Source organism: Erpetoichthys calabaricus, chromosome 1, assembly GCF_900747795.2.
Source record: "Erpetoichthys calabaricus chromosome 1, fErpCal1.3, whole genome shotgun sequence".
Taxonomy (NCBI): Eukaryota; Metazoa; Chordata; class Cladistia; order Polypteriformes; family Polypteridae; genus Erpetoichthys; species Erpetoichthys calabaricus.
Window position 1 is genome coordinate 102,004,843 of NC_041394.2, and position 25,434 is coordinate 102,030,276.

Below are 25,434 nucleotides of genomic sequence, written 5' to 3' on the forward strand. Positions count from 1 at the left end.
AAAAGCGCCTCACAGTGGATAAGGAACACTGCAGTAATAATTCCAGGCAAAAGGCGTGCGGCTATTGGGTTATAGGATTAAATATGACTGTTTCTTCCTTAAAATTGCCATTGGGTGTTGTTTTATAATAAAACAGAAACGTTAGTCAAAGATCAAATAGTCATTTTAATTAAACAGGAGCAGGATGCAGTCTCCCCATTACGTCTGCTCTTGCATAGTAACGTTAAACTCGATGATAAATTAATAATGTAGCGCAAGCAGTTGAATATTGTTTCCATCCTACTGACCAAAACAATTTGCATGGATAGTTAAATTTTTGTTCGGATCCCAATTCGCTTTTGACCCCGAATCCCAATGACCTTGAGATCTTATTTGCATTACCTCACTCACTCGTTTAACTGTTAAAATTAATCCATCTGAACTAGCCTTTCTGGTTTTACAATTTCCACATACAGTGTAAAAACACTTCTTGAAATCTCCACGGTGTTTATAACACCGAAAAGGTTAATCCGTTTTCTCCTCAGTGTGCAAAAATTTTGTTTGAGGAGTTTACTGTCATCAATACATTTATAGCATATGCGCATTCAACTCAAAACAGTATTTGAAAACTACGTCTAATTTAATTAACATAAATCCTGTGCTTTTTACGATATCAATACCAACTCGACACTTTGTCTACAACAATTAAACGGAGCGCAAATCCAACATGTGCATGACCTTGTATGACGATTGTTGATGTCCGCTACCCGTACTTGAAATCTTCCGTTATACACAAAATACCGTAACCATAACCATAACTACACCATAACTACAGCGGCGTGTCCAACATAATCTATTTTCATTTCTTACATCTATATTGTTTTTGCTGTTGTTTACGAGAATCTTTTTTTAATATCTCGCGCAAAATACAGTTTGCTCCCCCTTCTTGTTGTACAACGTCATTACTAGGCGACGAGGGTGGGGCTCATAGACACTGGCAAAGTCAAAGAGAGATTGCCGTCCCAAAAGAGTGGCGCTATCCAAGTCATGTGACATAAACTCGCAACCCGACTGGCTCTTCAGCGGCGCTCATAAACAGCGGGAGGCGGAGGTCTGCAGTTGGACCTTTGTCGACGTCAGCTGGAACACGTGCTGGACACTAAGGGCGGGGAGGAGACCTTTGCTTCCATCGCCTTGCCCCTGATGTCACTTTTTCCATCCCTTCTACAGCGTTATACGATATTGAATGCCCATTGCCCAGCGACACGTTTATTCTAGTTATGTATAAAGCAATTCCAATTAAGGTAAATGGCTCCACTTCAAGTGATGTGGGGTGTGGAATATGGGGAAAGGCCGATCAAAATGCAGTCAGGCTGCTACTCGTCAGGGTGTTTTTTGACTATTAATATCCAATATTTCGTTTATTTACCACAGGATACATTTCTTACAGGTTGTCACTTAACTTGCAGAAAGCGTAATATATTTTGGACTTCTCTGCTTTAGGCTTGTGCAAGATACTCCACATTCAAGATAATAAAATTCATAGTCCAGATATCTAAGATAAGAGATATCTTAGATAATATAGATGATAGTTTGATTTAATGCATTTAAAGTATAGATACAAATAATTTATAATTCAGTTCAGTTGTTTGTGATCTCATAATTGATTGCTTTTTCCCTGGACAAGGTAAATGTATTAGTTGGGTCTGGAGAGAAGGAGGTGGGGGCGGGGGAGTGCTGCTGCTTTGCAGTGAGGAGATTGTGGGTTCGCTTCCCGGGTCCTCCCTGTGTGGAGAGCACTTTGAGTACTGTAGTCAGAAAAGCGCTATATAAATGTAAAGAATTATTAAAAGTTTGATACACTGGGTGCACAAGAAAAGAGAAGGTTGAAAAGGAACCCACCGCTTCATCCTTTACAAACTTACATTAGTAAAGTAATACAGAGAAATCCATATCATGAATTTTAGTTAATTTAATTAGCATTATAGAGCCATTCCTGGTTTTATTTTATTTTAAAGTAATAATAGTTAAGAAAATATTCTGCTATAAGCACAACTTTAAAACATATTTTAAGAACAACATTCAAATAAAAAAATTATCATTCAATCCAAAATGCTGTAGCATAATACATCAAATATTTGCAGTATGTCAAAAGGATCTGAAAACATCACGCAGAAAAGTTACAGCAAAAATATTAATTTTCCAAATGCTCCAGTACTGAAACACCTTAATATGAGTCTAACATTTCATTATATTGTACATAAATGACAATAAACTTGACATTCTTCTTTTTTGTGCCTTTTTTTAAAGTACTGTCCTTTTTACTTTGTCCTTGTGTAACTATGTATATCACATATCATTGAATTGTCCGATTCAACAGATTCTGAGCGACATGATGGCGCCGCAGATAGTGTTCATGCCTCACAGCTCCCTTGTTCAAATCTAAGCTGCTGTAATCTCCCTGTGGTTGGGTAGGTTTTCTATAAGTGCTATGATTTCCTCCCACTGCCCGAATATGTGCTCTGGCATTTGATTTGCACTTACACATTGCCGCAGTGTGCGCATATGTATGTGTGACCTCCCTTCCCAATTGGTTTTTGCCAGTATAGACTTTCTCCTTCCTGTATAGGAATAAGCAGGCATGGTAGTGTTTTGTTATCAAAGGCATCATCCATTTATAAATTCTCTAAACAGGGTCACAGGGACCTAAAGTCTATACTATCCCAATTGAATGCAAAACAAAATAGGACAAAAATCCATAACAAGATGAATTCATTTACAATTTAGAATCAAAGACAAATCTAATGACAAGTCTTTAGGCTGCAGAATAGCAGCAACCCACACCGGAAGACCATGCAAATGCCACACAGAAAGCATTGTAGCAGGGAAACCAATGAGTCTCCCACTGCACTGGGAGGAGGTATTGTTGTCTGTTGTTTCACTGTGATGCCCACCAATCAGTTTGTGTATACAGTATACAATATAATTATTTCCTTCATTAAAGGCTTTAATTCAGTCAATTTGAATTTTGAGTCAGTTGCATTGATAATACCTGTAAGTAAACACTCAGTAAGCAAAGCTGGACCACAGCATTTTCTAAATTCAGTGTGAATGACAAATGTGATGTTTTCTGTCCATCTGATAGAAAAAAAATGTTGGATATACCCATACATTTTGGTGAGAAGTAAGCAATGTTATTAGCTTAAGTCTGGGCATATAACAATAATGTCAGAACATTTCATTTCAAAAGTTTTTCAGGGGTCTTTTGCACTTGTTAATGGTGAAACTATAACACTCTCCTGTCTCCTTCACCACCACAGTGTGTTCACAACAGTTCAGTAAAGTGCATTACAAAGGAAAATGCATCAGCCACCACAGATACCATTGAAATCCAAACTGAAAACCCACCTGCTGTCATTTGCATTAAAAATTACATTTTTGACCTCATGCTGTCCATCCCCCAGTTCCTGACTGTAGTTTCTCCCATTTAGAGTCACAGACTGTAAAATGTATTTTTTCATTTTCACATAATTCTCATCTTTTGGGTCTTCACTCTTTGATGTTTTTAATCTTTTGTCCTTTCTGGCATAAATAATTCCCTCTGGTTTATGTGTTATCTGAATAGACTATAATTAACACTTTTTTTTTTTTTACTTTTGTTGAACTCCACATCATTTTCACCTATCATTTTAGAAGGCATAATTGTTATTATTATTATGGCTTATTTTCCTGATGCCTTTATCCAAGGGGATTTACAACATTTAAGAGATAAAACTGATTATATTTCTTTTGTTGTTCCAGTTGGAGCACAGGCCAGTAAAATGACGAGCTGGTCACATAGTCTCATTAACAGGAACACATAACCCACGGCGTTAAAGTCCAAAGCCTTAACTACTGTGCCACCTTGCCTACCAGTGACAAACTGCATATAGTGGCAAAGGAGATGCTACAAGGCTGTACGTTTAATTTCAATTGTGTGTGCCTCTGGGAAACATTATATCAGTAAATGTTCACTATGTATCTTTGTTGGTGGCATGGTGGTAAGTACTGCTGCCTCACAGCTGCAAAGTACCAGTTTTGAAATCTGGTTCAAGTACTTCCTTTCTGTATTCGTTTTCCTCAGGGTACTTCTGATTTTCTTCCCACGTCTTAAAACACATTCCGTTTAGGTTACCTGACAAGTCCTAATTGGAATTCTATGGCTTACTTCACGTATGTACGTGAGTGTGTGGATTGGTGCCCCATCCAGAGTTTGTTCCAGTCTTAGTCTCAGTAGTGGAAGAAGAGCAAACTCCCCATTGATAATGACTGCGTTAAAAATACATAAAGCTGATATATTGCTCCGGGTCATATACCCACACTTAAATTTCATTTCTTGTGCCAGCTTGTCAATCCATGTCAACTTTTTCAGTTAACGCTAGGATAAAACAATTGGGCGGGTCTATATCACTTTCCACAAAGGAGGCGTGGCGACAGAAACGTAATGGGCAGGATGAAGAGACGCAGGGAGCCGGTGTAGTACGCAGAGCTCAGCGAGCTACAGAGGAGTTCGATACCAGAGCTAACGCTTGACAGAAGAAAGGGTGCGATAAACATAGAAAACTAATAATAATAAGAATAATTATGTCCTCTTGACAGGTTGAGCAGCGAGGCGATTAGGTCTGCTGTCGGAGCTACTCCATATGTGTAACTTAGCTGGTTCGAACGACTGCTTGTCTTAAAGGTTAATTCTAGCGTGGATTCAACTGCTCGTGCACGATAATAGTGACAGAGGAAATTGATTGGATCGGTAGTGCCCTTGCCCATTCTCCGTCAGAAGGACAACATCAGACCGGAATCGAATCTTCGCGGTCTGCATCGCCACGATCCCCGTGCGTGATCAGAGGAGCTCAAGCAGACTGGTGAGTCAGTGCTTTCCCGTGTGGCTTGTGAATTAAGTTAGGCGCTTTGATTTGTCTTATTTATTTATTCATTCATTTTAGTAAAAACCGCGGTTCTGGTGGCTGTAGCGAGTATTAAATGGGAGATAATGCATGCAGTCAGTATAAACCTAGCATATAAAGGAAACATCGATAGAGTAGGTTTCATGAAATAATAAAATGTAGGCGCCTGCATATAACATCACCAAATTAGATCTGTGTGCAGAGGTCACTTGTCTGAAGGCCCAGAAGCTAGCGGCACTTGAGCGCGAGCCCGATATTTACCTGCACGCCGGCCAGGAGCACGAACATGAGCATGGTATTAGATATACAGTATCCTGAAGCGCGAGCGAGCACGAGCGCGGCTTTTACCTGCTTGCCTAGCAGGAGCGCGAGAACTAGCGCGACATTTACCTGCGCGCCTGCCAGTAGCTCGAGCATAAGTGCGGAATCACCTACGCTCTGTCACAGGGTAGCAGAAGCTTATTTGCATTCGGCCCGTAATGAGAGACCTGTGCGCGTCAGTTTGTCTGTTACCCACCTCCAGTTCAGAGAATTCATCCTACTGATGTCACGTCTTGTGTCAGATTCCTGAGCGATTTCCTTTCTTTCTTTTGTCCCCCGCCTCCCTTGTACTATAAATAGTTAAGATGGTATCCTAAAATAGGATCAAACAACTGCACTGTGTTGCCTGATCCTCGTTTCCTTCCTTTTCTGCCTTGACACGAACTTAGCACAAATAATCAAGGTATGTTGGGTAGAAAGTATTGATCTGAAGATAATAATAACAATAATTTTAACAATGATACAAAGTGTCACACAAAAATTCCAAGTAAGCTGTTATTAGCAGACTCTTGTCAGTTACGACAGTTTCGAGTTGTAGCCCACGGGCTGCCTTCTTGACATGGTTGCCCCAAAATGCGTGCTTTAGCTAAATTAGATGGGGCGGAGCACTTGTACAATGTACGTGCCCAACACAGTTTTTTTCCAAGGAGGTGGTATGGGATATCAGTCATGTGGTTCTGAAATGATCTGCCAGGTTTTTTAGCCGCTTTTAGGTGTCAAAGGTGCAGGTGAGGTCTGGTTGTCTCCGGTCTTAACTGAACTAGGGCTGGAAAATCTGGATACTCCACTAACCTCTGTTTTTTGAAGCTGCATTCACTGAAATATTTGTCTAAGATCTGTTGCCAGGACTAATAGAGCCTAAAGCTGTAAACAGCTATTGTTTAGTCTTAAACATACAACCACATGTTGTATATGCACAACGCCACTGCTGTTTAACTATTATGCCTACAGTGCTGTAAGGCACTACTTTTTTCTTTCGTATACACTCGTACAGGTATGCACTATATTTACTGGTCAGTACAACACAAGGACATTGTTATTTTTCAAGTCTGGCTCCTGTATTTAGAGACACAAACTCAAAGTGTAAGGCAGGAACAAACCCCGGATGGGATACTAGTCTTCAATATACAGCCCAGTCTGTCCATTTTTTGATACGTTACATTTTTTTATGTGTACTATAATTTGATTAAAGAAAAGGAAAATTTTCAATAACTAATACTGCAGCTGAAGAAGACATTATGGTATGTATAACTCTGATCTTCATTGACTTACTGTTTAATATACTGTAACAACATTTTCAACCCAACTTTTTGCAGTTTAGGGTTGAGGACAGGGACTGTAGCACAAGGCAGGAAACAGCCCTGTGCAAGGAGCGAGTCAATAGCAGAGCTTACTTATGCACCCACCAATACTCCCATTCACATAGAGCCAACTTGGATAGTAACCAGTAAACTTAGATGTTCCATAGTGTTCTAATTTCAGCTTTATTGACTCCTTTATTTATATATATATATATATATATATATATATATATATATATATAGTATATGCGTGTGTGTGTTTTACTAGGTCCATAACAATTATGTTACATATAAAATTACAGTTAAATGAGTTACATACTGTATTGTGACCAGGCCCCGTGATAGGCTGGCATCTTCTCTACAGCTAGTTCAGCCTTGCATCCAATATGATTTAGGCAAAGGCTTCTGAGCAAGGAGAAATTTGGGAAAGAGATGAGATTTGATAGGCAGAGTGCTGATAGAAAAGTCGGGAAGCCAATTTGCTTCATAGGTATAGCAGTGGGTATGGGTCATTATGGTAGCATTTTTTTCTTGTTTTCTCCCTTTTTCACCCATCCTTCCTAGATTAATAAACTAGTTTAGGCTTATCATAATAATAACAAATCTTTACATTTATATAGTGCTGTTCTGACTACTTCTAGCGCTTCAGTGAGTGGGGAGCCACTTCAGCCACCACTAATGTGTAGCATCCACCTGGATGATGCGACGCAGCCATTTTGTGCCAGTACACTTGCCGCACATTAGAGAGGCAGGGGATGATTAGGGGACCAGAATAACTAGGCTGTGGTGGGCAATTTAACATGGACATCAGGATACACCCTACTCTTTACAAAGGATGCCTAGGAATCTTTTATGACCACAGAGAATTAGGACCTTTTACATCTCATCCAAAGGATGGCACCATTTTTACATCACTGAGGCAATGGGATCCACGTTCAAAACAAAGAATAAAATGTCCCCTACTGGGCACACGAACACCTCTTCCAGCAGCAACCCATAGATGGTCTCCCATCTAACTACTGGCCAGGCCCGAACATGCTTTGCTTCAGGTGGATGGCTGTTCAAAACTGCATGTGTTATCGCTGCAGTTTGCCTTTTTAACTGATTCTGCCTGGACAATGAAAGTGTGTCAAAATAACCCACTAAATTATTTTCAGAGGGCATGTCAATCATCTAGCATGTATAATTAATATCATCTGCAGAAGTCACAACTTTGCTATCAAAATCAATGTCATTAATATACTGTACATTAGAAGACAGTTCAAATAGGGAAATCAGAAATTGAGATAGTGACCGCAGTAATCCCGTCAAGATAAAAAAAAAAATCAGTCTCAATTTTTCACTTTATTTTTGTATAGCACTCTTCACTGATCACAGAGCTAAGAGCAGCTTACTTCTTATAACTTCATGGCTATTAACTGGGGCTGAAGCAGACCTGTATTGGAGTTTTTACTAACAATGCTTATTGTTAGGGAATTGTCGAGAATTGCTGACAGTTGTAAACTGAAATGTTTAGGAAGACAATGTCCTTTTTATATAAAAAGACAAGATGCTATTACATTCTTTTGACTCTGTATTGCTGTTATAGTATCATCAAGGATTTATGAGATATGTGTGATTGACGCCTAATTTAGATCAGATCATGGGGCCCAATAGAGAATGGAACTGAAGACAACTTAACATAGCGCGGAGCAGGAGCTGGACCTTGAAACACCCTGGTGGTAAGTGCACAGGCAGGGGCAACATTTCCTGTGACAAAAGAGTACTAAGTGGGCACACTATGCCCCTATAAAATACAGGTAAAATTCTGTTACAAAGAACTCCCAGGGACCTAAAAAATATTTCATTGTAACGAAAATTTTGTTGTAGAGATACTGTATTTGTTACTATAGTGCTTTCTTTAACTTGTATCCAGATGTTTGCAATTATTTCAATAGCTTCTTTCGTGTTAATTTTAATCTCCGCCTGCCTACAAGTTATGCTGACAAGAATTTTTGTCAGCATTTCCTTGCGATAATACACTTTCAGTGTGCGAATGATGGCCAAATCCAATGGCTGAAGCGCTGCCATGCAATTGGATGGGAGGAATTCAATGCAAACATTATCTAAATGTGGAAGCATGTTGTGGGCAGCACAGTTATCAATCAGGAGCCGAATCATTATTTCTTCTTCATATTGTGAGGTTTCTGAACTCTTTTGAGAGACCCCCCCCTCCACACACACACAAATTATGCAGTGCACTCATCCAAAAGACAGGTTCTTCCAGATTTAAAGGTAGGCTGAGTTGTGCAAGCACTAGACCTGTCTGTAACAGTCGCTTAGTATCTGTCTGTCTTATGCAATCGCTTTTATTACTGAGATGGTTTGATCTTTCAGTCTGATTCAATTGCTTTTAGTTTCAGAATGACTGAGCAGTTCAAAAAGAATTTTTTAAAACATAGTTTTTATATGTCTTTTCCTGAGTCAGCTACTGAAAGATCAGGGTGTAACTAACTGGTCAGCCACTGACTTGTTTATACACCATACCTGCTGGGTCCTCTGGCACTGCTGCTTGCTATATGGTGTAACATTAACTAGTGCTGAGCCTGCTTTACTTGGATTGAAATGCTTGAATGGCAGAGCTGAACTTTGGAAACGGGGCACAGGGTCGTTTAAATAGGAACTCATGATGTGTACCTCAAAACATGCAGTTGTTGTTTAATTTTTTGTTTTTGGATGCATTCAAATAGTCCTTGAGAAAAAATAAGAATTGGCAAATGTATAGCAAATTAAGTTTATTATAAATAAAAATAAGAGTTTATGCACTGATTCCATGTTGAAACTCCATAATTCTTGTTAATGGTGTGGGAGGCCAAAGTTAGGAACCTGGACCAGATACAAGTCCCTCGCAGAGCACACTTTCACACATATGGGCCTCAAATTGAATTACCAAATTAACCTAACACACATGTATTTGAGTTATTAAAAATCTGTATACATTTTGGAGTTTAGTGCTTGAAAGTAGACCTTTTTGGGCATATGGTGTCACAGTCGCTTTTAAATTGGCAAGGTGTACATGAGTGTATTGATTTCCTTTCTGGGGTTGATTCTTGCTTTGTACCCGGTAGGCTTGAACCCTTGTGACTCTTAATTGGATTAAGTGGATTCCACGATGAATGGATATGCACTTTCTTCAAAACTCTTTAATGATACTATGAGCTCCACATACTCCACAACTGCAGGGGTAGCCAAGGGAAGCGATTTCAGGGTCGAATCTCCCCCCGAAGGAAACATATTTTATGACAGTTAATTAATCACACTAATTATGATTCATGTATTTTCTTATCCTCAAGGAAGGTAATTCTAGGCCACACCCCTGTCTATAACAGGACAGTTACAGAAATAATTTAACATGCAAATTGGAAGCCAGATTATAAATCTTGGTGAGTGAAATAGAAGGTTTTACCTCTTTAGACTAACCGTGAGGCCTCATCTTATATTCAGTGAGCAGTTTTAATCTTCAAATTGTAAGAGGAATGTAGAGTGCTGGTCAAAGTCCAGAGACTGGTGGTTATACTGATTCCAGGACTGTAAGATATAAGTTAGGAGCAAAGACTGAAAGAGTTGCATCCTTTAAGCTTAAGCAAATTGAAACAATGAGGTAACAAGATAGTAGTGTTTAAATATTATGAAAGGAATTGGTAGATGCCAGCTGTTTACTTTGAAATTAATTCTAAGTCATGCAATTTTTCAACAGTAAATTTCATACAAATATTTTCAATTATTTTTACACAGATAATTCTAAGTACATGAACCAGTTATCTAGCAGCATGTTCAAAAGTAGCACCATGGGAAGTTTTTAAATCTCAAACCAATACAAGGAGTTGAATTACTTGCTCTTATCCATCCTTTTTTTTCTGTGTATGTGTTCTGTATTATGTTACAATGTTCAGTATATAAACCAAGGACTAGTCATTTCTTATCTTGTGTTTCTTTTATTCTTTTCAGTATATAGAAATGTTTTTTAAAACCGAGTACACGTTTCTCTTTTAAAAAAAACTTATGTTTGGTTTGAACAGACACTTGTTAAATAACATGTAAATTTATATCAATACAACATTATGCAATTTCCTTGATATATTATCATCTTTATGGTCTCTTCCAAAACATTTAGTGTGCTACTATTGGTTTTCTTAGCTGACAGTGTTCTAATGCATGTTATCCTACTGGCACAGCTGCACATGTCAGGTCACACTAAGTACATCCTGTAGATCCACTTAGCACAGCTCATAGTTTCTGCTCCTATTTTAAGTCTCTGAGTGTCACAGTGGCGCAGTCGGTAGCACTGTTAATCTCACAGTTCCATGGTCTAAAATTTGAATTATAACCTGAGCACTGTTTTAACACTCCCCAAGCCGGCACGATTATATTATGCACTGCTGTCCTAAAGCGGCACCAAAAAGAGAGAGAGAAAAATAAAGAAATGATCCAGGGCATGAGGGACCAACACTACTTCCCTGCTAAGCCACCACAAGTACAGAAGCTCACCAGTGGAAGCAAAAAATTGAGTTACAAGAGAATTGTTATTATCCAGTAAAATAAGGAATTGGACACAACAAACAAACCCCTGTATACATAGTACCGTGGTGCAGCGCTTCCATCCCTCACACGAATAATGAAACTAAACATACAACAACATACACCACTAATAAACAAGTGTGCGAAAAAAAATGAAATGCAACCAGAGTCCTTTAAATAGTCACTGTTAGGCATGATCATTTACAGTCTGTTATGGCGAAGGATGCGCTAAGCCGTGCCCCCTGTTCTGGGAAATGTAATCCTACACAGTCCCTTATGCTGGCCCATCAGATCTTCTCCCGAATTACTTCACCTTATTCATAAGAAAAGGAAAATGATTACAGAAGTGAACCTGGGTTCACCTGACTTTTTCCAGCAAGTTAAGTAGTTTTCCATCTTGCCTTTTTGTGGCGTCTGCTTCTCCTTTGGGTCGGGCACTCTCTTCTCCTCCCCTCCTTTCTCCTGCCACCGATTTACATATGGTCTGCTCCTCCCCTTACAGTTTGTTTGGCCCTCCGAGCCCGGTGCTTCCTTCCCCATGACCCATTGGCTGACCTTGCACATTCAGCCATTCCGCCATTAACAGGACTAGGGAATAGTGCAAACTGCCAGCGACACCCACGCACATCAATAACAACCGTTATATTGTCTTTGTGTGGAAGTTTCACATTCTTCCTATGGCAATGTGGCTTTTTTTTTTTTTTTTTTTTTTTTTTTTTAACTATGCCAGTTCTCTCATATGTCCCAAACATATCCAGGTTAGATTAACTGGCAACTTGAAATTGGACAAATGTGTGAGGGTGCATTACTTATGAACAAACTGCATGGATTGTACTTCTTTGTGTGTTTGGTGCAGTTGAAGAAATATTTGTGTGGTCAATCTCTTCTAAGGTTTGTTTTGACTAGGCACCGTACAGCATGGCTAATTGTGCATGCATTTGCTCATTGCCCCCTTCCCTTATATGAACTTGCTGTGGAAGTGGCTAGTTGTCAGATTTGAAGATCAATTTGTGCCACTCTGTACAGGCACTTCCCTGTTTGAGGTTCAGAGTAGTGGCAAATAATATTTGCATACCAGTGTATACCAGCACACCCTGACTCATCCAGGGCATCACCTGTTCCAAAGACTTCCCTCAGGAAATATCTTCATGCAGTGAAAGCTAAAACAACCAATCACCTGAGCAGTTGTTTTTCCTTGCGCAGTTATTCTTATTAATCAGGTCTGAACTTCTATTCCATATCTATGTATACCTGCACATTAGACTGCCTGAACATTTTAATCCTACTGTCTCTTTATTTTTTTGTATTGCCCTTGTATGCTGCATCATATTTTATCATTTTATCTTTTGTATTCTATGTTGTACTTGTAAGTTGCACCAATATATCAAGACAAATTTTTAGTACACATTAATGTACCTGGTTAATAAAGAGAATTCTGATTCTGGTTGTGCGAGCCTGTGATGCGATAGATCAGTGTTATCTTTTTGGGGTTGCTGTGCCTGTCAGTGCCTGATCTGCGCTACATAGTGAGGAGCATAACATGTTAATCCAGCAGTGAAGACACAATGTACAATGAATTTATGCAGAACAGCAAAGTATTTTCATAATATTCTTATTATGGTTAGCTAATGTATGCCTCACATGAAAATACTGGGAGTTTTATAAATTTTTTTAATGCATACATGGTGAAAATCTGGCTGCAATAGTGACACCAGAGCGTCTTAAAGGGAGATTTATCCCATGGATACACTACTATATTCACTCACAATAGGCTTATTTTGAGTTTGTTAATTTAACATCAGTATCACTGTGATGTGAAAGGAAAATGGAACACACAGAGAAACTTTATGTGACCACAAGGAGAATGTGCAAAGTCCATACAGAATTTGGCTAAAAAACAGGAATGAGACTTAGCCTCTTGGAGCTATGAAGCCACAAGGCTAACAATGTTGCCACCATGCTTTTGCAAGAGAATATTGTACAAACAAAAGAGTGGCTCATTGGTCACAGGGAGCAACTTAAATGTGAGGTGTAGTACGTTTACAGTACACATGTGTGAAAGTACCGTGCATGACTGCAATAGATCAGTGATATCATTCTGGCTTTGCAAAGCATCATGGGGTACTGGGAAAAAATGTTTTTGTAAGATGGCTGTATGGTGATTCTCCAGGAAATTATTAGACAATCAAGGTCGCCAGCGAGCACAGCATATTTGCTGTTTAAAATTTTTGCTGATCAACAGTATTGAGCAGGCTCTGTGATGGATTATTTCTTTCTTCATCTTTGCACCCAATATTACTTGCATAGTCTCCGGGCCACTGGGTTTTTAGATTGAATAAAACGTTTATGCAAAATAATCTTATTGGCTCTTTTTTGCAATTTGTTTAATTCAGTTTTAATTTTAGCTGTAGTTCTTGTTAATTAAGAGAAATTTGATTCAGTGTTCTGGTAGAGAAAGAGTGTGATATTCATTTATTGAATGAGTGTGATATTCCATTACTGTGTTTCACCTTGCCTGATATGTAACCTTTAAATGTTGCTGAGGTTAACGGGACTTTCAGTTGCTTAAGGAAATGTATTGTTTATCACGGGTGTTTGTACTTTTCTAATTTGTCATATTTTTAATTTCTAATTGTTACCTAATGGTATATGACCCATTTCCAGAGGCTGGCCAGAACAATATGGATGGTGGTCTGAGCATTATCACTAATCTTTATCCATAGGTGACTTGATTATCCCAGCTTTCTTCAGAGGCAGTTTACACCACAATCTACTTTTTCACAATCAGTTAGACATTGCATTTTACCTCTATAATCATCGAGTCATTGTCAGGGGCTAGAGTGGTTTGGAAACAGTCTGCCCACTTTCAGTATTCAGGTTGTTTCACGTTATTTTAATCTGATGACCTGTGATTGAAATGATGAATGAGATGTGTGGGGGTTTTTTTTTGGTGGGGGGGAGAGACATGTACAAGTACTTGCCGATATATTTCTGGTGTACCTGATTCTGATAGTTGGAGTAATTCAGTTTTCAGGTTATAGAATGCTAATTCAGTTTTCAGGTTATAGAATGCCTTTTATACTGATCCAAATGACAAAGCAACACAGAATCATACATCATTTTACACATGCACATGAAAACGTAAGCCAAAATCTGAATGGATGACCATTATCGTTGCTAATAAGAAGCAGCAAATCTATGTTCAGCTCAGGAATAATGAAGAGGAGTGACGTCTGCGGTAGACAAAGACTTGGAATGCAGCAGGATGTGCCATTTAGCTGGCCCTCTCCCAGATTCTCTAACTTGTTTTAGAGCACCCTCATTCATGACCAGAATTACAAAGACCCCCTTATACAATGAAAATAAGCCAAAAGAAAACATTGTGTGAAAAATAACCCAGGGTAAATTAGACTTAGTTAAAAAGGAAGGTAACAAATCACACCAACTTAATACCTAGCAAAACAAAAATGTCCATCAGATACTGAGGTGAGAACAAAATGTCAACTTTAAAATATGTCATGATCTAACAAAACTATGAAAAATGGTCCTTCAGCGGGCAAATGAAATGTGAAGATGGGGATTGTCACTCAGTGGATCACATTGAGCATAGTGGATAAGAAGAACATGATCAGTTTGCACATCGTTAGTAGCATATGAAACTCCGATTTTGTGTAAAATTTAGTAAAACAACACATTTCTATGAGCATATGGTAATGAAAGTATTTCTCAGATACAACTAATATGTGACACAAGGTCTAAAGAAGTGGGCACTATTCTCACTACACTCACACACTCTGTTTTTAAAAAGGAGCAGATACAAACACACATTCTGGTCTTGAATATAATAATCTCTTCTTTATTGAAACTATAATTTATATAGGAAATTTCACACATGTCCACAGTCCTGTCTCTTATCAACTGGCTGGTTTTAAAAGCTGTGGTATTAACATTGCGAATATCTGCAAGAGTAATAAGCAATGCATATTGCTAGGAATCAATATTATTAATAACTAATTTAATTACTTCTGTGTGGCAGAGGAGGTGATGAAGAAGCATCAGTAAGCAGTATATTAATGCACCACTCGTTTCCCTGTACCTTGCTATTATATTTGGTTAAACCTTTTAAAGTGAAAGCTTAGATAATGTACAATATTAAACTTTAAAGGAGACCATGGCATTATTATATCGGACAGAAGCATTAAAGGGTGAAATATAGTTGCCATAGTTAGTGAAATAGTAAAGAAAAATACAAATATCATATACATTTACCATTCATTCCTCTAGCCACAAAAAAAAGCAAAAACAGTCATGAAAACATATATATGCCATTTAATTATTTAACAGCAAGGTAAAGTGAAAAATACAAGTTATTTTTTAAATGAATGTGTTTACTGATTACGTATTTAAAACTACAGTACATATAAAAAGCCGTCTAAAATTTTAAAACCTCAAAAAAAAAAACTGATTTTTTGAGTCCCCTGCATATTGGGAGACTGTAAACCTCAGATTCCATGGTCTTTATTTTTAAAATGTTCAATGAATTAAATATAATACAAGATACAAGTACTGTATGGGCTGAAAGTTTACATTTGATTAATTATTTGGGCTGCCTTTTTGCATAACAGATTTTTTAAGGAAATGCCCATACTATAACTCATTTGAATCAGGTCTAACTCAAGCTGGTCATGTAAGTAGCTCTAAAATGTGATAGGCGTGCAGTTCAATTTGAAATTGAAATCCCCTTACTGAAATTTAGAACTGATCAACATTTATTACATTTGTTAATGAAAGGCTCTGTTAAGTAGCCTTGTGGTAATTGCATGGGCTAATTCACCAATTGCTTAAAATAATCATGGTACATTTTGAATTCTGCGGAGGTCTCTATGGCCACAGTACTGAGGTCATTCTAAAAAGCAAGACATAAAAAAGGGTCTCAAATCAGACTTGACAGATAATTACAATGTGAGTCAGAACAAGCAAACCTAATGGAAAAAGAACTCCAGCAAGAGCAGCAGTGTTGCCTGATAAAAGAGGCAACTGGTAGTGCTGTTGAGCAGATAACTGAGTTATTCTTCCCATGTATTAAAGTTATGCAGGTGGCTAGTTTTGTGCATACTACTCAGTGCTGAGACCTGACTTTAATTAATTTCATAAATGGTGCCATTGAATTATATTAAAAACACTTTTCTTCCTTCATAACATTGTGTGGAGCTGATGCCAATGCGGGTAGCATCTAGTAAAGCCAGGAAGCAGTCCTTGACAAAATACCAGTGCATTGAAGGGTATTGGCAAACTCTACTTCAGTATTTTTTTTATTTTTATTTTTTTGCTTTTTAAAATTGCATGGCATATTTGTTAGTATTTACTAATCTGCAAAGGGCATGACTGAGGGTTAAATTAGATACTATTTACAAAATATAATAAAAAAAACTTTGAATTTGTTACTGATTGCTGAGCTGGAATTGTAATCAATGCTGACCAATGAGCCACTCTTTTGTTTGTACAATATTCTGTTCCAAAAGCATGGTAGCAACATTGTTAGCCTTGTGGCTTCATAGCTCCAAGAGGCTAAGTCTCATTCCTGTTTCTTAGCCAAATTCTGTATGGACTTTGCGCATTCTCCGTGTGGTCACATAAAGTTTCTCTGTGTGTTCCATTTTCCTTTCACATCACAGTGATACTGATGTTAAATTAACAAACTCTAAATAAGCCTAGTGTGAGTGAATATAATAATGTATTCGTGGGATATTAATTTGATAGGTTCTGGCTCTCTGGGACTATTGTAAAATATAAAAATAGAATAAAGGTTTAAATGAAATGGATTTTATTCTGTTAACAAAGTGTTCAGTTATCAAAGGTGGTTGCATCCCATTTTCTACAATAATAATAATACATTTTATTTATATAGCAACTTCCCATGCTCAAGGCTCTTCAAGTTATTTTACTGGAAATCCATACATCCTTCTGGTCATGAAATTTTTGAATAAATCACAAACAATGCTGTAGCAATTGGTAATGATCTTTTAAAGGAATCTGGAGAAAAGAAAACAGGCTGTGTAAAATATTGATTGGTCTTGAATGATGGATTTGAAAGTACATGCTGTGTGTATCCTTTGTGTTAGTAAATTAATAAGTTAATATCCAGGCTTATATTTGTGAAAGCAAATGGAAAAATAAGGTAATGATTAATTCATCCATTGTCTAACACTGGATCATAGGAGGACATAGCCTAAGGAGACATAAGCAGGCACAAAGCAAGCACCCATTCATCCACGCTCACTCATACACCCCACTTACTCATAAAAGGTCAGTTTAAAATCACTATCCAGCCTGAAGCCAGCAACACAACTTCAACTTCTAGTCAGCTATGATGACTGCATTTGCTGATCTTGTCACCAGATGATGTCTGTCATGTCTAGGAATCATAGGTGATAACACATTCTCCAAATCCAAGATGACTTTCCCAGTGAAAGTTCACATTTCTTAAGTACTGCAAGCATGCTGCCTAACCGTGCCAATGCTGTACAAATGCCTTCCAGATATGGGAATTCAAACACAATCTCACTAAAATCTGACCTACCCCCAAATACACACACCCATATTCCTCCATGGTACCTACAACACAAGATGTCAGAAATACCAGCCTTCTTTTTGTTTGCAAAGCCCAAAGCATGCACTTACCCCCATCTGTTTGTGGTTGCAAGTTGTACTTTTGGTTGAGTACTCATTGGTTGCCAACTCTTATATAAGCAGAGCCTGCCCCTACAAATTAAGAAAAAATCTTTCCGGCTGAGTTTCAGACTGATCTGACTGAGATGCTACGGATGTCAAACTACATGGCTGGTGGTCACAGGAGTATGCCATGAATGCCTCCAACTCGCTATGAGTATGCAAGTGAAATCAGTGACTGAAAATCACTGAAAAAAAAACAAATAGCATAACAGGGCCTTAATCTCTGCTCCTTTGGAATGTGAGAGGAAATTGGAATACTGATTAAAAACATACCCAAATGTGGTGAGAACATGCAAACAACATACATTGACTATCCTAGAATTTAATCCAAGTACTGTACTTTGATGACTTGAGCCATCAATGCCACCACACACAGTTGTTGCACAAATTTTCTGTTCCTCACCATCATTGGGTCTCTTGATAATATACAGTTAATCCTTACAATTCTTGGGGTTTAGAGGTACAAGACCCCTACGAATGCGAAAATCTGTGATTACACTTTGGGTCCATGATTACTGTATATTCTAAGTAAATTAAACTTAATAAGATGCAAAACATTAAGAGACACATGATATAAAACCAATCACTGCACATGTAAATCACTTGTGAGGCTGGCTGCTGACACAAAGATGTATGGCGTCTCCTAGACAAAGTGTGTAATTCAGCAGTTCTTTAGTGAACTGCAACTTTTTTGCAAAATTGAACTTATAATAAATTTGTGTGTACTTTATATTTATGGTATTAATGATAAAAAGAAATAATATAGATACCAAATAAATTCAACAAAACACTAAGCACAAAATTATAGACACTCACAACACAGTCCATTTTCGCAGATGCAGATTATGGTGATTAAGTTATGTAAAATTTTGTCCTACCATTATGCCGATGTAGCTTTGTACAAGTCAAGAGTGCTCCCCAGGCAGAGACCTTTCCAACTGAAACAACATCACAGAAACAAGCAGGTACAGAACAAGAACATAAATCTAGAGAAAACTGTAATCCAATGGGTGTAATTGTAATCCAATTGTACAGTGAAGTGTTGAACAAAAAAAAACAGCACCTACTGCAATCATTGTGGCTTCTTATGGCTCACTTTTTAAATTAGCACCCTCATTTTGTGTCACCCAGCATCACCCGTGACTACCCCCAAAGCTGTCCAATGATACAGTACTGTTGGGATTGCTGGGATTTGTAGTCCATTAAAGTACTGCTACAGTGACATCTACAGTTTTCTGCAATAGGCTGCAAAACTCTCAGAGTAATTTCCATTTAATTATTGATCACAAATTAGTGAATAGGCTGATCTGTGAATCACAAGGGCCACATTGTAGTTTTGTTGGTCTGCAGTGGCTTTTGATATGGATATTTTAATGGTCAAATAATGCCAATTCTGTTTTGGCACCTTTCTAGAACCAAGTGGCAACGTCCTTCTAAGCACACTTTATTTACAAAAAGCAAACGGTAGTATTCCTGTAATATTAATATTAGAAAGTACAATGAAAAATTTGTTAAAATTTTTGTGTCTAGGAAATTGAATTTCAAAACGCTATTGACGAGCACATACTTCAATCTGGCTTCCTTTAGCTACTTAAACCGGGCTGTGCATGAATGGAAAGAGCCCCTCCCGATATATATTTGAATTTAACCACGCCCCTTAATTAATATTGATGAGCCGGCGAAGAGGCGTTTCAAAAGACTCTCCCCGCTAGACAACAGATACAGAAACATGGATTTCAGCTTTACTTGAGATAATCTATGCATTTTTCCTCTTTAAACGTCTTACTTACTTTTTCCTATCCGAAGCAAGACTACTAAAACAAAGCATAAGGAGTTTTTCCACTTTCCCACCTTATAAGGTCAGTATTGACACATTTAATGTTTTCCTGGCAGTTCCATGTGAGCTTTCCATGTGCATTTTTTGTGCATCTGCACGACACGATGAAAAATGACAAAGGGAACAGACGACGCACGAAAACTTGTGTTCGTTTAAGTAAGAGGATTGTTTATTGGTATTTAGTACGCGTGACATTCGCAAGTTGCTACTACGCCTACTGCTCAGTTTTAATTCAAAGTGTCATGTTCTTGACGCGCATACACCACCAGTCTCACTTCCTACTTAGGCGGCGCGGCCGTGGCTTAACACAGCTGGCGACATGTTGCCTGGCCACGCAATCAAAGTGCTTTTATTGTCTTTCTTTCTCTTCTTAATTTGTATCTTAAGGTTTTGCCTTGTGCAAGAAAAAAATCAGAAACCACGAGAAAATAACATCTGTTCATACTATCAGCCATTAAATAAAAAATTATATCGACGATGTGCTTCCTGGATGAAAGTAACCAACAAGTTCACCAACACCGCGTTTGTTTACGGTTGCTAACACGGTCTTCTTTTTTAGAATATAGTCTTCACGAGTCTAGCTGAAAGTAGACTGCCTTTACTCCTCAGCGGCACTTTTATATGTACGTTATTTACAGACTGCTTTTTAAAACTGTCATTTGTAGTTGCACATCTAGCATTTGGTATATAGCGCCTTTTATATTCTGTTGCAAATGATCGATATTTGTGAGTTTAACGTGATGGTGACAACTCATACCCCAGTTTTCTTTCTTCCATGTGTGAAAGCATACTGCTACCAAAGAGCTGATAAAATGTACACAGCATGAGGAATACCAAAAAGAAGGTCTTGTTTAATACTAATATGTACACGTGTGTATAATATAAATATTAATAAACAGTTCAGAAGTACTACGGCCTGGTTAGTTGTAAAGACTCGCCACCACAACCTTACAGATAAATAAGAGTTTTTACATAATCGATAGAATAAAAAATACAACTCAATAGGATTCATGGAGCGCTCAAATCCCTTTTGTGTTTTGTACTAAGCGATTGTGCTTATAAGCGAGTGCTTATAATTGCACATTTGTTAAAGTTTCACTCTGTTCATTTGGATAGCTTCTGTATGCACTACCTCATATGGATAATTAAATACATATTTTATTCTGACAGCACATTATTAATCTACAGTTATACTACCAGTGACGTTTGGAATCTTAACTGTGCATCCTTACATCTTGTTAACCTTATGCCATTATGATTTTACTCAAGAAGAATCACTTTCCTACTGTTGTGGCACATGGGAAATGGCTTGTCTAGTAACAATTATACCAGAACTAGCCACAGCTATTCATGCACTGTTACTGAAGTTGCACTCACTCTTCCACTGTCCGGATCATCTTCCAGAGTGATCCCTCCTTATCATCTGTGAAGCTGTATTTATCCAATATCATCTTTATCACCTGTCTTCTTGAGCCTACCTGGGCTTGTAAGGTGTTAAGCTAATGTTTGTGGAATACAAAACTTAGCGTACCTGTGTGAGATTTTGCTGTCAATCACCCATCCAGCTCTGCTTATCTTCAGGGTAATATGCTGGGCTATTACAGTACAGTTTGCATCCATGACCACCTTTGTGATGTTACTTTGATATCATTTGAGATTCATATATGTGTGCTCCTCCACACATGGAGCAATGATCTTTATGTGCATGGCATACCGATTTGTATGAATGCAGCTTGGCTTAAAATAATTTACATCTTGTCAGGGACAAATGTATAATCTGCATATTCTTGGACATGCTTTAAGTTGATAGTTTGTTGCAAAATTTGAGAAATGCTTGTTGGTGAGGCATATACCCAAATCATCACTAGTGCAAAAGTGCCTTTTCACTGTGGCCAAAAAGCATAATGTTAGCGTAGATGGCTCAACCATGTAACATTCAAAGATTTGTTATAAGTATTATTCCATCTCTTAGATATACTGTATATCATTTTATAAGTTCATTTCAGCGTTTCAAAAAATTCAGCCTTTCCCAGGATGTGCATGCTGATCTCTTCCTGACCACCATCTTCTGGCATGTCAGTACACAATTGTGGTGAAGTTAAGAGTAGTTTCCTAAATTAGGAAAATTGATAAAATGCCCCTTTCTCCTACTCCTAAAGATATATGATCAAATGTGCATCTCTCTGAGAACTTTGAACCAGTTAGGATCACGTTCCTACTTTGAGATGCTTGATAAAATATGGGCACTGGTTTATACATGAATTTGCTTCAAATGTAGTTTTTCTGTCAATTCTGTTAATTGGGTGAATATATGACAAAATACATTGGTATTTGGTTTGGAAAGGCCTGATAGTGATGCATGTACCCTAAAATGAACTAGCCTCCCTCCAAGAGCTGGTTCCATCTTGTGTGTGATGGTGCAGAGCTATGCTTTGACTCTGTGAAATGGAAATGAGTCTGGTAAATGAATTGGGGAATGGGTAATATGTTCATAGACCATAACCGTCTCAAACCCACTTCATCCAATTCTGTGTCATGGGGGCCAGTGTAATATGAAGAGCTTTGTTAAGTGCAAAATTAAATTATAACTTTTCTGATAAATTTATTATTTATTATTGAAGAGTGCCATGCCATACCATTTTCTAATCTCACTTAATCCTGAGTAGTGTCAAAGGGGAGCTAAAGCCTAACCCAGCATGCATAGGGTGCAAGGCAGGAACAATCCGTGGACATGGTGCCAGCCCATTGCAGTATTTTTGTAAAATAAATGATCAAATTAACAAGGAATTTAATTAAATTGTTTAACAGCTTGCGCTGCAACAGATCCATGGATTTTGTTTCTTTTGTGGATTGCAATGGGGACTTGTCATTATACAAAGGAGGTTCCAAACTCTTTTTGCCCAGGGTCACAGCTCTTGCAGTGTTTCTCCCAGTTTTAGTCTTTTAATTCCCACTAACCCACCTAACCGTACAGCCTTGTTGTTAGATTGATTTTTCCATGTGGAATCACAAAGGAGTTGCCAGCTGCATACTAGCAGCAAGGCACAATTTTGCTTTGATCTGTAATTATGTAAAAGTTTTATTATTAATGTTGAAATAAATGTAATTTTATTTACTTCAGGGATCAGTATAATCAGATTTAAAAACGGTTGTTATAAAATACAGGTATGCCAAATATTTCAGCTGATAAGATTTAATGTCCCTTCATGCATTTAAATTGTTGTAGCTCACAGTGTTTAATTGGCAGCTTATTGCAGGGGTGGAAACAAATGTTTTGGACACTAAAAAAAGAATCGTATTCAAAGTGATTTTAAAAAAAGCACATTTTACACTTAAACACTTCAAAGTACTGTCTTATTAAAAACAGGAAAAATACAAAAGATTGTTTCCACAAAAAGAAGTATAAAGTAGGGCCGACTGCCTTTCGGTGACTGCTCCTTGTAGCAGTCTGTACTACTACGGTTTTGGACAGATTTCATTCTGATTCTTTTCTGCTGACCTCTTCTGGAGAACAATCCAAACAGTCTGCAAGCCATTCCCATGCCATTTTTATTGGGACTTTAGGTCTGTACTGCTGATGCTCAGTCCCTTCCAATATCTTTTGCTACAAAGTTGAAATCTTTTGATAGTTCAGTATCTCTCTGTTTTCGTCCACGGGGTCAGAATATACAATCTCAGAACGGACAGCATAGCTACAGTTTCAGTCATCGATCTTTAGCCCAAAGTACTGTTTCTCCAGGCTGCCTCTCCTTCCTAGCCATTGATGTGATATTATATATCCCTGATGAAGTTTCCAGTGCCAAGGTGTAGTCTGCCCTTGGATGGGTCATAGTATATCTGTATTTGTGTTAGAAAATCTTGAATAAATATATATTTTTAAATCTCTGTTTGTTTAGCCTTTCACTTTACAGCATACAGCATTTTCCCAAAGGGAACACTACAAGGAGCACAAGTCTCTTGATTGCACTGGTGTATAATTGTGCTTGAGCATTGCATGCCTACATATAAAATAAAGGCTGAAGACTGCATACATAACCAAAAGTGTTCTTATTATAATTTTATTTAATTTTCATGAGGCTCTTTTATTATTGTAAAAAGTCGGTGTGTTTTAATCACTTCTCTAGCTGTGCATATGTGCACGGTTCCAATTCACTCATAATTTATTTTCTTAACATTTTAGACAAACTTCCACTTTTGTCACTAACACAGCAGAGTGTAAAAGTGATAATGATGAAACATTCAGTTTTGTTTCTGACCACTGCCTAAGTTAGCCATAATGTGAGATGTGGTTACAACATACTGGGAATATGTGAAAGTTGCTTATTTAGAAAGAGAGAGAACAATTTACACCAATTACCCACTGGAGGGCTTTGGATGAGTGACAAACAAGACTTTGGGAAAATCAAATAATGCTTACTTAATGGGAACTTGTTACTTCTGCCATTGTAAAACAGATTTTTCCAGTGATAAAACCAATTTGTTCAGCATTGTCACAATTTGTGTTACTAAAGCCCTTGTCATGCTACATGACTTTTCGATTTTTAGTCTTAGACTTAATTTACATAATTTTAGTGAGTTTGAAGTGGACATTGTGTGACTACTAGTTGTATAGTTTGGCATCCCCAGCCACTCAGTCAGAAGAGATTATGACTTATCCAACAAGATGAATGGGGTGACTTGTGTGTGTGAAATATGAGAGTTCAAAACTAATGATTGTTCGCCTGGAAGTACAATACATAAAATGCAATCCCAAGGAAAGAAGGAAATACTTCAAACGTTTTGGACTGCACAGATAAAAAAAAGACACCTCCATCTGATGTTTAGTTTTAGTTGTACCATGCCAGAATTGTAAAAGAAAAAAAATGCAAGAAATCACAGCTGAATTCACCATATCTAGAAAGGCTTCATATAGGCACTGGCACTGTCAGACATCACATTATTGGATGTCAGAATGTCTTCATGATAATTTGTAAATATTAAACTGTGCTAAAAAGTATTCACAAAGTCATATTATTTGTCATCCCATATGATTTTTAGTCGTGTAATCTGACATCCTGTAGGTGATGAGATCCGGCAACTGTCATTAAGTTTGACATCCCCTCTGACAAGAAGTTATCTAATGTGCTGCCAGCTTACTGATGTAGGAGTTTCAAGCCATCATTAAGTATTCAGTTATGAAGTCAATTTGTTTTAGCTTTTGAACTGATGGACATTTTTTAATGGCTTACTGTAGAGTAATTTTACTGTAATGTACTCTGCTGTATAGCATATGGGGTATTGACATTCATTATAAGGATTATTAGCCATAACGTAAGATTTGATTACATAGTGAAATCAATGACAGTATAGGCACACCGTTTTCTGTTTTGGTTTCAGGCATTGGGTGTTTGCAGTTATACACTATTTTAGCTACTGTATTTTGTGATAATTGGCTACAGATGCACATTTGAATTCCTACCAGAGACTACTGTAATTAATTGGCCTTGATGTATCTCTTAATTGGTTTTACCTTGAAAAAAGATAGTGCCAAAATATGAAACATTTTTTGTTGTCATAAACAAACTTGGAAGCCAATTTTTGGTGAATATATTCAGGATATATATGGTCATAACTTGTAAGTTTTAAGACTTTTGATTCACATTTGTTCTGCTGTCCTGCTGGACTATATGCTGCATTTGTTAATTGTTAGGATGTGTGTGTGTTAATTAGTAAATAAATCTGCTAACTGTACTTAACACATGTTGAACTCTCTGACAGCATGATA

General features: G+C 37.7%; 1 protein-coding gene across 3 annotated transcripts in view; it reads left to right on the forward strand.

The window, feature by feature from the left end:
• esrra (estrogen-related receptor alpha) overlaps nt 1–25,434 on the forward strand; it is an 80,213-nt gene that overhangs the window by 3,293 nt on the left and 51,486 nt on the right. The window contains exon 1 of one of the 3 annotated variants that reach the window (XM_028804463.2): nt 4,413–4,880. The exons of 1 other annotated variant lie outside the window; for it this stretch is intronic. The gene's annotated coding sequence lies outside the window, so the exon portion shown is untranslated. Of the gene's footprint in view, nt 1–4,412; nt 4,881–19,533; nt 19,693–25,434 lie in introns of those variants that run through there. One more of the 3 variants, XM_028804464.2, reaches the window with a different exon arrangement.